General features: G+C 49.3%; 1 non-coding gene across 1 annotated transcript; it reads left to right on the forward strand.

Moving 5' to 3' along the window:
* Nucleotides 1-573: 573 nt before the first annotated feature.
* On the forward strand, nucleotides 574-645 carry TRNAQ-CUG (transfer RNA glutamine (anticodon CUG)). Its single transcript has one exon. It is a non-coding gene; the product is annotated as a tRNA-Gln (tRNA).
* The last annotated feature ends 5,237 nt before the right edge of the window (nucleotides 646-5,882 follow it).

Below are 5,882 nucleotides of genomic sequence, written 5' to 3' on the forward strand. Positions count from 1 at the left end.
TTTGGTGGATGCCTTGCATAGTTTTGTGTGTGTGTGGATGATTTTTGCATGAATATTGTTTTTTGCTAAGTATTCTTTTGGTATGTGGTTTTTGTGCTTTCTTGTTGTAGGCTTTTGCTGTATTTTTTGGTGTGGATTTATTCTTTCTATGTTTTGTGTGGTTTTCCCTTATGTGTATATGGCTCTGTATGCTGTGTGGGTTTGTTTTTTGTTTGTGTCTGTGTGGGCCTGTGCAGTGTGTGATTTTTTCATTCTCTCTGTGTGTTTATTTCTCTGTCTGTAACTTAATGTGTAAATTCACTGGAACTTTTCAAAATCTCCACAGCTTTGCAAATTTTCACCAGGAATTTTTCTCCATTAACAAATTCTCACTTGTTCCCTACCAGTTGGTGACCATTTCCCCAGGGGCATGTCAGTCTCAGGGTCCTGATTTCCCCTTGACCCTTCCCTCTTTTATTGGGATTGGGAACTAGCCAACCAAAAATCCCACTAAGTTTTAGTAAAGGGTCAACAGTCCCTTACATGAGCCAGCCCCGTGAGGGTCACCAATGTTCAGAGAAACTAACACAAGCTGGTCCCATGGTGTAATGGGCAGCATTCAGGACTCTGAATCCTGCAATCTGAGTTCAAATCTCAGTGGGACTTTGTGTTATGTGGTGGTAAAGACCTGGTGCTCAAAGCACTTTTCTGTCTCCAGCTATATAAGAGTGAGTCATTTTCCTCCTGTTGGGTGGCTCCTCCCCACTGAAGCCAGGTCTTTGGTTGGAGTCTAGAAGTGGCTATGGCTGTCTGGCGGTTGGGATTCTCACGACTTCACCTGATGCCCACAAGTTTGGTGCTTGTGGTCACACTTTTCCTCTTGCCCACATGGCACTTGAAGAAAGGTGTGCCAGGGCCAGGCTTGATAGGCAGGAGGGAGGTAGAGTCCCAGGCAGTAGCCCAGCACACCTCTTCTCCTCTGGGCACCTAGAGCTGAGGCAGCTGGTGCTGACAGCTCCAAGAGAAGGCTTATAAGCCACAGAGCAACTGAGGGCAGGGCTAGACGAGGACAGGACCATGCCTATGTGTAGCCAGCAGACAGGCAACAAGACCCCCGGCCAGCCTGCTCCCTGCTCCCTGCCATGCAAAACACCCACTGGAGGCCAGCCACAGACCAGCATTCAGGGCAGCAGCTGATGCTCTGTGGCCAATATCAGAAGAAGGTAGGAAAGCAGGGCCAGCCCCCCTGGTGGGGCATCTTACTGTTCCTACTCATGGTGCTGACTTTTGCAGTGAGGCAGGAGATTTTACCCCAAGAGGCTTTTCCCCAGCTGGCGAGAAGCAGAGAAACACCCAGGCCCCAAAGGCGCTATATAGCAACCACCCTCAAGCACATGGACAGAGGGAAACTGCTCCACATGCTAGCCTGGGCAGCCGTCCATTTTCTTTGGCAAGTCAGGAAGGGCAAAGGCTACACTGGAAGCACCTGGGGCTCATGCCCCAGCCTTTGTGACTCCCAACCCCCAACTCCTTCCCAGGGCTCTAGCTGAAGGCAGAGCATTGGCCTGAGCGGCCAAGAAGAGGTTCCAGACCTGAAGGGAGCAGGACTTTCAGCACAAAGGTAAAACTGCAGCAATACAACCATAAAGTGACTTGAGCCCTCAATCACTTGATCCAAAGTCAAATACCTTAGCCATTAGGCCACGTAGTCACAGGAGCAATGCTATTTCATGCACTTCTTTGGAAAAGGTGGACACTGTGTTTCTTGGGTCATCTACTGAGGGGGAGTGAGACTCTCTGGGCACAAGAAGTAGAGTTCCCAGCGAGATGTGAGACTTAATTCTCTGGAGCCAGGTGCAGGACTTTGGTAGGGAGACTCAGGCATGGGGAATTGGGGTGCAGCAAGCGGACTGGCTGTCTAGGTGATTAGATACAGTCCACTGAGGAGGAGAAGGAATCCTGCTGATAGGCAGTGGCTGTGCAGAAAAAGAGGAGGGGTTCCTGGGATGTTTGTTGCCTCTCTTTTGTCTTCCTGCTCACTCTTGTGATGAAAGGTGAAGATGCTCTCAACAAGCCCAGGTAGCTCAGTTGGTAGAGCATCAGGCTCTTAATCTAAGAGTTCAGGGTTCAAGCCTCTGTCTGGATGCTTAGCTTTCTAAGTTGCCTTGTGTGCCAGGCCCCAAATTCTGCTCACAGCCACATGTGGATTCCCAAAAGCCAAGGTCATTTCCTGGAAAGGTTTCTTTCCTTAGCAATCAGAAGAGAGGACACATCCACAGGAGCAGGTGTAGAAATCGCAGTCTCTGGCTGCCAGGAAGTGCTGTGGGGCCAGGTGCTGAGAAAGCCCAGAGGGAGAGCAGCAGAGGTGGGTTGGGGAGGAAGAGAAGCAATGAGTACAGAGGGCAAGTGTAAAGGAGAGTCTGGTCTGGCTATTGTCAGGAACTTTCCTGGCTGATACATGACCCTGGTGGAATTGGCCAGCAGAAGGATCTTAGTTTCCATCCCCTTACTCAGAGGCTGCCTGACCTTGAGGACGCTCTTTCTACTCTCATGTGTGGCAGAGACCTTGTAACCCCAACAAGGCTAGGTCCAGGATTCCTGGGGGGCTTGTCATGATCACTTGAACAGGGGCTACAGTGTCCCCACTCTGGGGTACTCTCTACCCTCTGGGCACTTCCCTGACCCACTCCTCATTGCATGTGCTTCAAGCAAATACCATTTAGCACCCAGCAATCAATGTAAAACATAAGGAAAGATGGGAAAGAAAAACACATCACCCTGGTCTGTGGTGCAGGGAGATCACAACCAGTGTCTCTGGAGTGTCAGGGCAGGTCACAGTCTCTCCCTCACATGTCCCAGGCCTTGGCTGTGCTGCAGGGACACTGCCATGGCCTGGACACTTGGTGTCGCTGGTGTAGATATGTGGGCAGAGTTGGCATCGAGGTTTGTTGCATGGATTAGTTCCTGAGCTAGAGTTACTATGGTGCGGTGTGCAGTTGCTGGTGAGAATACGTTTCAGGTTTGTCTCGTGGGCAAGGATTGGCCTGCCACCCAAGACTGTGAAAGTGTGGGATCATTTGTCCAGGATGTGTTGTAGATCCCTGATGATGCGTTGGGGGGTTTTAGCTGGGGGCTGTTGTGATCGCCAGTGGAGTCCTGTTGTTCCTTTCTGGGTTTGTCTTCAGGTAGGAGGCTTCTGGGTTACCCTGGCTCTGTTGATCTTTCCTAATTCCTCGTGCGGGTACTGTAGTTTTGAGAATGGTTGGTGGAGATTGTAGGTGTTGGCTCTGTCTGAGGGGCGAACGGTTGTTGCCCTCAGTGCTTGGCTGTAGACAATGGATCGTGTGATGTGGCCGGGATGCAGCTGGAGCGAAGGTAGCCATTGTTGATAGGTTTTCGATATAGGGTGGGTGTAATGTGACCATCACTATTTGCACGTGTGTAGGTAATACTCTCCGTGTAGATTGTCAGTGGCTGGGGGTGGAATGTTGAGAATCGGTCGGGGGAATTTTTCCAGAGTCTCCTTCCCATGGGTCCAGATGATGAAGATGTCATCAATGCAGCATAGGTAGAGAAGGGGGTGCTAAGTGGACGAGAGCTGAGGAAGCGTTGTTCCAGGTCAGCCATAAAATTTGGCATATTGTGGGGGCCATGCGGGTGCCATAGCAGTACCACTGATCTGGAGTATATATATTGTCATCAAACTTGAAATAGTTGTGTGTGAGTATAAAAAGGCACAGAGCTCAGCACCAGTTGTGCTGTGGCATCATCAGAGGATACTGTTCCTGACAGCTGCAACCATTATACTCAGAAATCCCTGCCTAACACTGGAACATAGCATACCTAGAGCCCCGACCAGGGTTTTCCTATCTACTACCCAAGATCCACAACCCCGGAAATCGGACGCCACCATCATGTCGGCATGGCACTTCACTGAAGGACTGTCTTGATATGTGGACTCTCTACTCAGACACTATGCCACCAGCACTCCCAGCTATCTCTGTGACACCCACTGATTTCCTGAGGAAACTACAATGCATGGTCACCTCCCAGAAAACACCATCCTAGCACCATGGATGTAGAGCTCTCTACACAATACATCCCACACACAGATGGAATACAAGGTGTCAGGAAACAGTATCCCTGTGATCCACCATATCTACACCAGCGACACCATCACAGGACCTAACCAGATCAGCCACACCATCACCGTTCATTCAACTTGGCACGTCCACCAATGTAATTATACGCCATCATATGCCAGCAAATGCCACCCTCTGCTATGTACATTGGCCAAACTGGACAGTCTCTACAGAAAGGATAAATGGACACAAATCAAGATATCAGGAATGTTGGCAATATACAAAAACCCTGTAGGAGACACTTCCAACCTCCTGCACCACTATAGCAACACTTAATGGCGCTCTCTCGCAGCCAAAAATTCTTCAGAGAGAGACTCAAAGAAGAAACTGCTGAGCTTTTCAGTTCAAAAACTGCCAAATTTGACCACCATCAGCTCAGAGACTCAAACAAAGGACTGTGAATAGGCTTGCCAATTAAGAACCAGGTTTCTCCTCCCTTGGTTTTCACACCTCACTGCATAGAACGGGCCCTATCCTCCCTGATGAAACAACCTCAGTTACCTCTCAAGCTTGTGCTCTGCTGAGCACTAAATATAGCCTGCCCCATGGAAATCTATCCTTGTGCTACCTTGTCTGTGATTGAAAGTGGGTATTCACCCCGAAATAGCTCACCGCTCCAAAGCAGCTGTGTGAGCTCTATTCAAGGGTGCCACAGAGATTCTCTGCTGTTTACAGAATCCAGAGCTAAACACGGCTACCCCTGATAGGTGAACAACCTGCGGCACCTAAGGCAGGAAATGGAGGAGGGAAGACATATGTCATACTGAGGCAAGGCAGGCCAAAAGCGAGCCTTGTTCATGGGCCGCTCACAATGATGTTCCTATTTTGGTGCAACTGTTGCAAAACATGCTGGACAGAGAAACAGAGAGGCCAAAAAAACTACCACATAACTGCCATGGTAGCTCAAAGTGGGGAGAGCATTAGACTGATGATCTGAAGATCCCTGTTCAATCTGGGACTTTTGACAGGCCTATTCAATCCTTTTTTGGTGGGGAGGGGCTTGTATAACGATCTGTGAGGCAGGCACAGCACCCTTATACCTGAAGTAAGTACACATCAGATGATTCTGAGCTCCCCAGGCAGCAGCAATCAAGAGTAGCATGGGCTTCATTTACCCTAGTTGGACCCACCTATGGACTATAACGATCGAAGAGATGGGAGCTGTCTCTCCACATTGCACTTATTGTCCGACCCAAATAATGGGGGAAACAATGACGGATGGCCCCTCAAGATGTGCCGAAGGTGAGGCAGGGATTTGGGAGGAAATTCCTCAAAGCTAAGTGACGACAGTACTGGGGAAGGGTCTCATGAAGGCATGTAGTGCAAAGGATCAGAGGCCAAGAGGAAAGCACTTGACTCGGTGGAAGAAATATCTATGCGTAAGAGAGCTGAGAGACCACGTCCAGATGACAAAGCTCGCTCTGGAATTCGCAATTGATAATATAAACAATCTTTGCCAGCCGGAATCAAGGCATTATTACAATTCCAGCTGGATTTTCTTAAGTCTAAACAAGAGTTTGAGCTCCGATTGAAGCTTTTCCCACGACTCAGCACGTGTAGGTACTCTCCACTGTGGATTCTCTGATGAGAACGCTGAGCTAAAAGTCTGAAGCGTTCCCCATCGAGCATTGTGGGCACCTACCCCTGTGTCCTTGGAGCTGAATTGCTGATTCCGAGGGCAGAGCTGGTCTAAACTTCTCCCACCACTCAGCACTCAAACAATACTCCTACCTTATAATAGGTTAAATTTTGTCTGTCTGC

Source organism: Chelonoidis abingdonii, chromosome 1 (assembly GCF_003597395.2).
Source record: "Chelonoidis abingdonii isolate Lonesome George chromosome 1, CheloAbing_2.0, whole genome shotgun sequence".
Classification (NCBI taxonomy): Eukaryota; Metazoa; Chordata; order Testudines; family Testudinidae; genus Chelonoidis; species Chelonoidis abingdonii.